The sequence below is a fragment of the Electrophorus electricus genome, chromosome 2 (assembly GCF_013358815.1).
Source record: "Electrophorus electricus isolate fEleEle1 chromosome 2, fEleEle1.pri, whole genome shotgun sequence".
Taxonomy (NCBI): Eukaryota; Metazoa; Chordata; class Actinopteri; order Gymnotiformes; family Gymnotidae; genus Electrophorus; species Electrophorus electricus.
In genome coordinates, this window is record NC_049536.1 from 1,636,684 (window position 1) to 1,649,364 (window position 12,681).

Consider the following 12,681-nt stretch of genomic DNA (forward strand, 5'->3'; position numbering starts at 1 on the left):
TATGATAAGTACTATAAATAATAAGTGCTATAAACAAAATATGCTAGAGTTTGTTAAACAACATAAACAATGCCCTACAATAAATATTAAATTAGTCAGTCAATATGGGAGCAGGGTCAGTTGTCCTTTAAATATTCCATAAATAGATGGGACTTCAGTTTGCATTTGAAGACTGCAGGGGACTCTGCGGTCCGGACAGCAAGTGGGAGTTCATTCCACTATCTTGGAGCCAGGACAGAAAATAGTCTCCATGCTTGTCGTCCATGAGACCTGAAGCAAGGTATTTCAAGCGGAGCCGTACTTGAGCTTTGAAGTACATGAGGTACGGCTCGGGCTTTGAACATTGACTTCATGTATGAAGGGGCTGGTCCATTTTTAGCTTTGTAGGCAAGCATCAAGGTTTTAAATCTGATGCGTGCAGCTACAGGGAGCCAGTGAAGGGAGCGCAGCAGTGGAGTAACGTGTGAACTTCAGAAGATTGAAGACCAGTTGTGCTGTTGCATTCTGGACAAGTTGTAGAGGTTTGATGGCTCTTAGAGGAAGACCAGCAAGTATTGAGTCGCAGTAGTCTAGCTTTGAGATCACAAGAGATTGCACAAGCACCTGGGTGGCTTCCTGCGAAAGAAAGGATTGAATCCTTCGTATGGTACAAACAAGGAATCTGCAAGGCCGGGTTAGATTAGAAACATGAGTTGAGAACGACAACTGGTTGTCCAAAGTTACGCCCAGGCTACGGGCAGCTTCGGAGGGTGATACCAGGGAGTTCTCTACAGAAACAGTGAGGTCATGGTAAGGGTTGGGAGTACCTGGGCTGATCAGAAGCTTGGTTTTACCTGGGTTGAACTTTAAGTGGTGGGCTGTCATCCATGACATGATGTCAGTCAAGCATGCCAAGATACGTCTGGAGACATGCGTGTCAGAGAGTGGAAAATAAATAAATAATTGAGTGTCCTCAGAATAGCAGTGGTAGGAGAAACCATGAGAAGATATTACATCACCAAGAGAACGAGTTTACAAAGAAAAGAGAAGGGGGTCCAATACTGAGCCTTGTGGAACACCAGTGGAGAGTCACACGGTTTGGATGTGGATCCTCTCCATGTCACCTGATAGGACCGTCCATCCAGATAGGACTGAAACCATCTCCAAGCAGAGCCAGTCACACCAAGCCTGGAAAGAACAGAGAAGAATGTTGTGGTTCACTGTGTCAAAGGCTGCTGAAAGGTCTAGAAGAATCAAACAGATAACTGTTTGGTAGCATGAAGTTTCTCAGTCACTGCTATGAGGGCCGTTTCTGTAGAATGTGCCAGTTTGTAGCCAGACTGATTGGGATCTTGCAGCTGGTTCTGGGTGAGAAAGATAGACACTTGATTATAAACTGCTCGTTCAAGGGCTTATGAGAGGAAGTTGGTCTGTAGTTGGTAACGCTGGAGCTGTCAAGTGTGCCCTTCTTGAGGATTGGTACCACCCTAACGGTTTTGAATGCAGTAGACATGTATCCAGAAGATAACATGGTGTCACTTCTACTAAATACACTTCTCTACATTAGACACAGAAATCTAACATGACATCAATTCTACTAGTTTATCTGACTTTAAGCAAAAGACTTGCGGCATAAATATATGGAGGTATGTAATTTAGTCATGTGATCTGTTCACTTCATTATTATTTGCTGCACACAACCTTTTTACATATACGTTACAATGTTGTCTGGTGTTAACCTGACAAACGTAAGAAGAGGGAGAAACATCACTGGCCACAGATATATTTTTACTGTCCAGGGCCAACGTGGTGGTAACATCACATTGTGGCTGCAATCACACATAATGGAGTCCTCCATCGCCATGGCAACCTGAATCCTTACAAAAACACAGTCTACACACAAACGTTACACAGACTACACACCATCACCACAGTCCACACACTCACGTTAGACAGATTACATACCATCATCACATTGTCATGTTATCATATACATTATTTTTCAAAAGAACTGAGGTGTTCTGCTACTTTTGTGTGGCTGTGTGAACTGTGTGTAGTAATTTTACGAAATGAGCCCTGTTTTCAAAAACAGCCTTAAGCAATCATATAAAAAATATAATACACCAAATTCCTCCTCTCTTAGCTGTCATGACAATAAAAAAAACTAAATTATCAATATTCATTAAATATTAGGACAGTGTCATAATGCTTATTTATATTATGTATGGTAGCTCACTGGTTAAGGTACTTGCCTATTAATCAAAAGGTTGCCAGTTCACTTCTCCGCTGTTGGGCCCCTGAGCAAGACCCTCAATTGCTCAAATTGTGTTCAGTCATAACTCTAAGTTGCTTTGGATAAAAGCTATCTGAAATATGAAGCTTGTGTGTTTGTGTGTGTGTAGTCACTATAATGTGAAAGAGGTTTTTGGATGATGCTTCATTAGAATGTATCACTATGGGTGACTCGTGGATGAGGCACTAAACTCAGTGAGTGGTAAACTGGACTGTGGATGTCTCAGAGGTGCAGGAGGGAGTTCTGACCAGTGCAGGAGAGCAGAATGCAGCAGCTCTGTTTGTATTCTGTTCTGTGTCCTGGAATTTCTGTTACTTCCACTAAAATAAAGCTTCATTTTGGACATTGTCTGCTCTTTTATAAGAGACAAACATCTTTATTAATGTTACCAGACAGTTTCTTGTGCCTGAGTGAGCTTATCTGAACAGACCAGAACATCTGGTGAAAGTGTGGCTCTATTCTGCGAAAAAGAGAATCACTCAGCCATGGTAATGCAAATCTGAGTTGCACCCCACTGCTCTCTCTCTCTCTCTCTCTCTCTCTCTCTCTCTCACTCGCTCGATCTCTCTCTCTCTCTCTCTCTCTCTCTCTGTCTCTCTCGCTCTCTCTCTCTCTCTCTCTCTCTCTCTCTCTCTCTCTCTCTCTCTAGGCCTGCTGAGGTGGATTATGTCGCCCCCTGCTGTCCAGGTTGGTGGCTCACTCTCCTTGCAGCTACACCAACACCACCTAACATTCATTCCTCTTGTGGTGGTGAGTGTATCATTAGCCTGATTAAATGAACTAAATAAGAAAAACCAAACGCCTCATTCCTAGTAAAGAGAACATGTTTATTCCCCTTAACGACACACTCCATATTCCTACACTCACTTCACTGTTTACACTTCTTGTTTACACATCATTTTTGCACTATCCATGTCTGCTGTATACATTTGTAGCCCTGGAAATGTTTATTTTTAAATTGCCATTCTATTCCTATTATATTATTTTATTATTTTTATTGATGCTGTGATCTACCTGTTTTGTTGTACAAGTACAATGATAATAAAGTCTTTTCTGATCTTATCATATCATAGACCAGTGCCCTCCAAACAGAACACGTTTCTTTATTAGTTATTGATTCCCCCTCTTGTCACGGTAGGCTGGTTGTCCAGCAGGAGGGACACACCTACTCCTGCCCAGGACCGCACTACACTACACTACACTACACTACACTACACTACACTACACTACATTACACTACACTACACTACACACTACACTACACTACACTACACTACACTACACTACACTACACTACACACTACACTACACTACACTACACTACACACTACACTACACACTACACTACACTACACTACACTACACTACACACTACACTACACACTACACTACACTACACACTACACTACACTACACTACACACTACACTACACTACACTACACTACACTACACACTACACTATACTACACACTACACTACACTACACTACACACTACACTACACCACACTACACACTACACTACACTACACTACACTACACTACACACTACACACTACACTACACTACACACTACACTACACTACACTACACTACACACTACACTACACTACACTACACTACACTACACACTACACTACACTACACTACACTACACTACACTACACACTACACACCTCTCATCCTATCAGTTGAGGACTACCCTGGTTACACACTCACCACCCCCTCATTTCCTGGTAGAGCAACAACGTTCTTGAATGTTCACCCCATTGCCACATCAGTGCCTCACCTCAGTGGTCCTGCCCTCCCAGTTCACCTCCATCAAGAGTCCAGCGCTGAGTCTGACATCTCCATCCCAGCTCTCTATCAAGACCTCACTGAGGTATTCAGCCCAGTAAAGGCCACACAGCTTCCCCCACACAGAAAAACCGACTGCTCTGTCAAACTACTGGATAACACCTGTCCTCCTCAGTGTAAGGTTTACCCTTTATCTCAGTAGGAAACCAAGTGATGGAGCAGTATATTCAGCAGGACTTAGAGCAGGAGTACATTTACCCCTCCACCTCCACCTCAGTGTCTTCTACATATAGAAGGACAGCAGGCTGAAGCCTTGCTGGGACCACAGAGTTCCTAATGCCCTCCTGGTGAAATATCCTCATTGCTGCTTCTGTGTGTAATTCGTGAAATTGATTTGTAATACAATAGTCATGACTTTTGTTTGAGAAAACTGACTGTCAAATAGCAAAAGTTTACTTTGCTAAAGTTTTAGTGTGAAAGGTAGTTTAGTATATGGATGGACTGACATGTTTTGGCTAAGGTCAAATGGTACCTCATAAGGAATAGAGCTGAGATTTGTCTGAACATTTTCATATGAAACATATGGGTATCACACTATAAGTAAGAACCTTTAAAGTGAATTTAAGAAAGTATGCAAAAACAGAGAAAATGCCCTCAGACTTCAGAAGATTAATGAGATCTGGGTATATCCATCATTGTTTACCTTGACAACATACTGGTATATTCCTTTTCCCTAGACCAAGATGTTTGCGACATTTGCCAGGTACTCTGGACAAAGGAGAGTTCCACCTGTGTGAGGTCAGCTACCTAAGCTAGCTCATAAATGTAATCAGTGTATGGATGCAGGCTGCTAAAGTGATCTACAGCACTTTCTGCAATTTGTCAACTTCTACAGGTGTTTAATTGGGGGTTTATTATCAAGGTGGGAAGCAAAGTCGTCCACAGAGTGAGCAGCCAACACTGGGTAACAACCCTGAACCATATCAGTAAGTGAACTAAAGCCACACACGGGGCTCCAGCTCACACTCCCTCTGTCTGGTCAGCAGGACTGGAGACCTGGAGTGGCATCAGGAATGGAGCGTGTGGTCCAAAGAGATGGAGGAGACAGAGGATCTGACTCTGGAGTCAAACAGAGAACGCACACATATATACAGACCAAACATCACATTTTATTACTCATCAATGCAGAAATATCACTTCTGGATATCATGCAACTGTAGTTACTGAAAAAATGAGAAATTCACATCATTGTAGCAGCTAGTAAGAACATAACAGGGACTGGGAGGCTGCATTTTAAACACAGTGAGTCAGTGCTGATTACTTAATATACTAAATAAATAAAATTAAACAGCATGATGTGCAAACCCCTTAAACACACTTTGTAATTCATTTGCATTTTTTAAGTTATTTTTATTATATTAAAATATAAAACATTATTTAAAATGTTATATTCCTGTATATAGTTATTTATTGTTTTGTATTTACTGAATGTTCTCTGATCAAATTAAGGGGGTCTTCATTCATTCTTGTTCATTCTTGATTGTGATGGGAGAGGGTTTCTCTTGGGACCTACGAATGTTCCCACATATGGGACAAACTACCCAGACTTGAATTAAATATCTTCTATATGAAACTGTGTTCAGATTGTTACTCACGGGATACATTGCCAGACTCGTGTGAAATCATTGTACATTTGAATGTCTTCAGTGCTGCTAAAAGCTGATCCAGCACTGCTACCCTCAACTGCAAAAGGAAATACACACACAGTGCACAACACTCACTCAAAATAAAAGTCCAAAATGCTTTAAATGTGGAAAAACATTACCAAAGCCACAATTCCATGCTGGAGAATTTGTTCAAATAAGAATTAAAATAGGGATGGAAAAACAAGAACAAGAACAAGAGAAAACTTGTCCTTTTCAAACTATATTATTAACCAGAGAAGAGTGAGATTCAGCACCAGTCTAAAGTTACAGCCACTGAACATTTTTTAAATGACTATCTATCCATTAAACTAAATTAGTTTATTACATAAATAATAAAGTGATTTATTATATACATAATCAAATTTATTTATTATATAAAACAATTAATTTATACTTGGTCAGTTAGCTGGTGCATTTGGACCTCACCATGTGTCTCTTGCACAAGCTGGAGTTGATCTCCTGCACCTGAACAGTAAAACTATATGAGGATACATCTGAACTAATTAATGGTACAAAATACTGGAGCTACACATCACTCCCATAAGTCCATGGACTGGTACTACCATTACATGCTTGACTATTTTGGACTATCATCACAATTTCTTCTTCATGAGGAGGGAGGCTGTCTTTTTTACCTGAAAGGAGTCAAAGTTCACTTATTTCTAATCCAAATGTTGACTGTAAAACAAAATATATATTTACAAATCTGATTTAAAACCTTAGTCATGAATCACTGTAACTTGTACACTGGAGCTCTCATACAAAACAGGAGAGCAGACACACACACACATTTAACCTCACAGGGACACAGCAGCAGTATCAGCAGCATCTGACCTGAGCAATTTTAGCTTCAGCAGAAGCAGTTTATAGCTACTCACCAATCATCCTTTTCTTTTTAAGGACAATAGTGGCCACAACTGCCATAATCACAACTCCACAGATCACAGCTCCCATCAGAGTGTTTTTCATTGTAGAGTCACTGTGTTCTCCATCTGTAGTCAGTAAAGTAATAAATTCTCTTATTATAAAACAACAAAACATTCCTGAACAGCGATGCTAGTCGAATGTTCTGAATGTAATGTATTGCCTCGTCTCCTCATCAACATTTCCCACTGGAACTCAATATGTCTGATGTGATTTATGCAGTTTGCAAAAGTGCAATACTTTAACAGACCAACATCTTCTCAAACTCATGAATACAGTTTTCAGTGTCACAAATATATTTACCCCATTTTTTATTGCTGGTTCTGTGAGACTACTGTGGGTCACATAATAGTCATAATCTGCGCCTTCATTCTCCAGGATGTCCACACTCTTCCTCAGCTGTAAGTGTCAACATCATTGGGTCTGACTCCTGAGGACGTTATCAGCTTTTCAGGCAGGGAGGTGCGGTACTTCCTCACACTCATCATCACGTCTTTAGGGTAGAAGCTCGTGGCCAGGCAGGTCAGAGTCAGTTTGCCTGGGTCACTTACAGCTCTCTGAGCAAATATATAGACATCCACTTTAGCTGTAGAGAGAGATCAGGTGTAAACACACAAATTTGCATTCAGTCAAAAGCCAGATCTCTATCAAAAACATTACTGCTGCACATTTTTTCAGAACCATGTCACCTTATTTATGAAGACACCTGTTCTGCCAGAGGAATGTATCCATTATTTCAGCACTGTGAAGCTCAGACTCGGTTATACACTTTGGTTTTGAACATACATCTTCCTCATGTCTGAATCTTTCTTAATGTGAGGCACCAACAGAATGAAGAGAGAGTGAAGGGAGCATGAAGAGAGTGAAGGAGGAGTGAAGGGAGCACATGCTTGCTGCAAGACAATTTTCAAACTGCTGCTCGCACAGCATCCAGAACACACCACCATTTAGGGACTTTTCTGTTATTGTAAAAACATTAGCAAAAGAAGCCACATTTGACAGGTGGCTTATAGCACAGGCCAACATGCACAGTAAAATACAGACTGTAACTGTGCACAGAGATGTAATAATGCAGCTATAATGCCATCCTACTTATTAAAGTTAACAGTGACTGTAGGTACAAGCTTGGAGTTCCTAATAAAGTGACTAGGAAGTGTATATATTCTGGAAGATCATAATTTATTTAAAAGAGCTGCAGAAAATTTAATCTATGTTTTATAAAGACTGAAAAACACTTGGCCTTGTTTTACAGTAACATTACTAATATCAAACAGATCTGTGTGTACTGTAGTTGTGTAGTGCAGAGATTCAATTCCAGTCTGGAGTACAAATGGAGTTGAAAAGCCCTGTAGAAGTAAACAAACAGGTTTCACTGTGGAGACCAAATACTCACTTTGACTGATCTCAGTATTACTGTAGTTCAAATAAATCTTCATCCACTCCACACATCGCACAAGAACAATGTTTTGTCCATGTTCAGAATTCCACCTCTCTGCTGTGTCCTGGACTTGCTTAAATGTGGCCTTCCACTGTATGGAGATCCAGTCATAAAAGATGAGAGCTTCTCCATCATAACCATATTCATTAATGCATCTTAAAACATTAAACGTTGCTTCAGTCGCATAGCCAAACCTCCACTGAAGGATGTGAACATCTGAAATTGATTGGAGAGACACAGCACATTTAGTACACAGACACATTTAGTACGCAGACATTTCTCATGAGTTTTCCACTCTCCCACAAGTCTTTCTACAGAACATACATGCCCAAGATTAAACAGTGACACACTAGAACTTACACTGAGTGTACACATTCAGAGGACTAAATGAATGCAACGTCCAAATGACATGCAGACTGCTCTCTGGACTATATGATGTTTTAATTACTGATATGTTAAATATTTACAGCAGCTCGTTCAGGACACAGACCAGTGCAGACTGCTCTCTGGACTATATGATGTTTTAATTACTGATATGTTAAATATGTACAGCAGCTCGTTCAGGACACAGACCAGTGCAGACTGCTCTCTGGACTATATGATGTTTTATCACCAATATATGTTAAATATGTACAGCAGCTCGTTCAGGACACAGACCAGTGCAGACTGGAATAACTTGGAATGGAATATAAAACATTGAACAGTAAATCAACTTATTTCTGTATATTACTGTGTAAAAGTCTGTTTACACACTGTAGGCAAGTGTCCTTTTAATCTACTCCTCCTGCTGTATTAATAATGTAGATCTACTCCTTCTGCTGTATTGATAATGTAGAGCTACTCCTTCTGCTGTATTGATAATGTAGAGCTACTCCTTCTGCTGTATTGATAATGTAGATCTACTCCTGCTACATTAATAATGTAGAGCTACTCCTTCTGCTGTATTAATAATGTAGAGCTACTCCTTCTGCTGTATTAATAATGTAGAGCTACTCCTTCTGCTGTATTGTTAATGTAGAGCTACTCCTTCTGCTGTATTAATAATGTAGAGCTACTCCTTCTGCTGTATTGATAATGTAGATCTACTCCTTCTGCTGTATTAATAATGTAGATCTACTCCTTCTGCTGTATTGATAGTGTAGATCTACTCCTGCTACATTAATATTGTAGAGCTACTCCTTCTGCTGTATTAATAATGTAGAGCTACTCCTTCTGCTGTATTGATAATGTAGATCTACTCCTGCTGCATTAATAATGTAGAGCTACTCCTTCTGCTGTATTAATAATGTAGAGCTACTCCTTCTGCTGTATTGATAATGTAGATCTACTCCTGCTATATTAATAATGTAGAGCTACTCCTTCTGCTGTATTAATAATGTAGAGCTACTCCTTCTGCTGTATTGATAATGTAGATCTACTCCTGCTACATTAATAATGTAGAGCTACTCCTTCTGCTGTATTGATAATGTAGATCTACTCCTTCTGCTGTATTGTTAATGTAGAGCTACTCCTTCTGCTGTATTGATAATGTAGAGCTACTCCTTCTGCTGTATTGATAATGTAGAGCTACTCCTTCTGCTGTATTAATAATGTAGATCTACTCCTGCTGCATTAATAATGTAGATCTACTCCTTCTGCTGTACTAATAATATAAATCTACTCGTGCTGCATTAATATCATAAAATAAAGTTTGAAGATATTAACATTAGCCTTTTCTCACCTGATATCTTGTGTTGAAAGTCCTCAATAACGAAATGGCCATAGTCCATCTTCCTGTAGGTCAGCAGTGCCTGTCTGCAGGTCTCTCTGTAGAAGCTTCTTCAGCCAGTCCTGTTTGGGAGTCCTGATTCTGTTCCTGCTGTTGTAGGAGTCAATCTGTCTGCCATTCAGAACAGTCACTGCAGTGAACTCAAAGAGACCGTCTGGGTAGAGACTGGACTGGACTGTGTACTTGTAAAACAGAGAGTGTTTATCTGTGGGAATCAGAGACATAACAAGAAATGATAGTAATAAATAAGTTGATTATTGCCAATAAGGAGTGAAATTAATATGTAGCAAACTGAAACTGACTGGATTTCCCATGTGGAAACATAAAGTGTGAATCTAAGCAGGACATCTGAGAGCTTTTGGTCACCAGGGGCATGCTGACACTGCGCAGAGACCCAGGGCTCAGCCCGAGAAGAAATGTTGCTCTGTGAATTCTTTACCACAGGTTTGAGAAAACAAACCCAGAATTAAATATCATATTACGTTTAGGGGTTTGGCTATATTGGTAAACTTCTACTGAAGCTGTACAAATTCCTCCTACATTGCACAAGCCAATTTAATATCCGATTAATTTAATATGTGAGTACTTAATCAATACACATAATTAGTGAGCTAAAAATCCATGTCAACAGAAGCATACTGGCACATCTGGCTTTTTTTGCAGCATTCAGAAAAAACAGCTGTGCATTTGTGCTCAATACACTATGCAAAATATTGTGCCAGTTACTGTTGTTTTCAAAGGTAATATTTTCTGATACAATTACACGAGGCAACAGACTAGGGTCACACATTTCATTTCAGCAAACAGGGCCTTTTAACTGATATGCAAGATGACCAACTACAGAGCATGGACAGGATGTCTGAGACAAGCATAACAAATGAACATTATAACCCACATCACACAGGTAGATGTAGATATAGATAATGTAGATAATGTAGATGTATAACACACATCACGCAGGTAAAATACCTGATCTTTCTTTACTTTTTGGAGTAACACAAAGGGTAGCGTTTTTGATACAGTTTGGCAAAACAATCAATGATAGCTTCCTCTTCAATGTTCTTAAGTAGAGAGAGGATGGAGAAGTCTATAAGACGCATTTGGTTCATTGCACTCTACGTATGAAAGCGTCTAAGCTACAGCTGCACACTGGCGCGGTTAGAATTATATCAATGTAGCAAAGCCCCTAAATGTAAGATTTGATTTAATTCTGGGGGGGGGGGGGGGGGGGTGCACAAACATTTGTTAAAGATTTCATAGAGCAACATTCCTTCTCGGGCTGAGTCCCTAGTCTCTGCGCAGTGTCGGCACGGCCCTGGTGAGAGAGTTTTAACAAACAGGCTCCAACTAGTCTACCTTAAACAGGCCTGTTACTCTTTCAGTTCTGATCCAGCTTACCATGGTTAAAAAGCTCAGAGTTCTACCGGGTTAGCGAATAGCTGCCACTACTTCAGTAAATGATCAAACTCTAAATTATCGTATAGCGTAGGCATCATATATTTCTGTTGTTATCATCCCTAATGCAAAACGATTTTGAAGGAGTATAAACGAAGTTAATGACATCAGTATTCATTATACAAGTGTTCATGTTTTCTGTACCGTGAGCACCGTGATTGCCTAAATACCTGTTAAAGATTTTATTTTGACAAATGCGTATTGTAAAATTGATCCGATTTTATATTATGCTTACAAACATATATTGAACTGTGTTCATTCAAACTTCCCCACGTTTTCATCTACACTTTAAACAAGAACATTCAAGAACTAAAACTTACTTTCAGTGGGTGCTAAAACTGGCAGTGTAATTCCGAACAACAAAAAAATCAATTTTATCTTCATCGTGAATGTATATTGTTGAAAAGTTTATTTCAGCAATAACCCATCCATAAAGCAAACTTTTCAACAATCACTGGAGAAGTTAAAGAAACACACTGCTGCTTCCTCAACAAAAACAGGAAGTGATGCTTAATGGGGATATGACCGACTGCAAAAGAGCACCCTCTTAGCAGTGCAGATCTCACTCTGGAGGTGGATAAGACGTTGCTAAAGAAACTTGACAATATGATCTCTTAACGTTGTATGGAAAAACAAACCACGGTATAACACAAAATCAGTGATGATTAACACACATCAGTGTGGGGGATTACATTTTCTGTTCTTCACAACCCTAAATAATAGGTTTAAATTAATCCACAAATTCCATCTGACTGAAGACTTCCTAGTAAAAAAAAACAAAACAAAACACATGCCTGACATTGATAGACTGCTTGTTTGTTTTGTAGAAATGCTCTGTATGATGTTATTCAGTCATATAAATATGTTTTGGTCTGATCTCCTGTTGTGTGTTCAACTCATTTTATTGATGATTTTCTTTTTATATTCTTCTCTAGAATGTTAAATTATGAGAAAGAGAAGGAAAGATGGATTTCACAATAAATCTCCTTGCTTGCTAAGTACAATATTCATAAGTGCAAATTCAGTCATGCCAAACCTTTGTTATTCACATTTATGGACAGATACATGGTCATTGTACAGTGCTGGAAAAACCTCAGAGCAATGAAGACCCCAAAGGACTAGAATTATAATTTATTTCTATTTTTCTCTTTTCAAGCATTTGTAGACCTCTGATGTAGAATATTTGTTTATAGTCTGGGTCTTGTGGATGCCCAGCCAGCAGCAGACCACAGCTATGATCGCTGACTCAAAGTTACAGACCAATCACTATGGAGCTCCTCCACCAGCCCAAACCAGCAGAACACCAGGCCAAACTGGAAGCC

At 39.6% G+C, this 12,681-nt stretch overlaps 1 pseudogene; it reads right to left on the minus strand.

Moving 5' to 3' along the window:
* Nucleotides 1-6,176: 6,176 nt before the first annotated feature.
* On the minus strand, nucleotides 6,177-10,128 carry LOC113568264 (annotated as a pseudogene).
* Nucleotides 10,129-12,681: the final 2,553 nt, after the last annotated feature.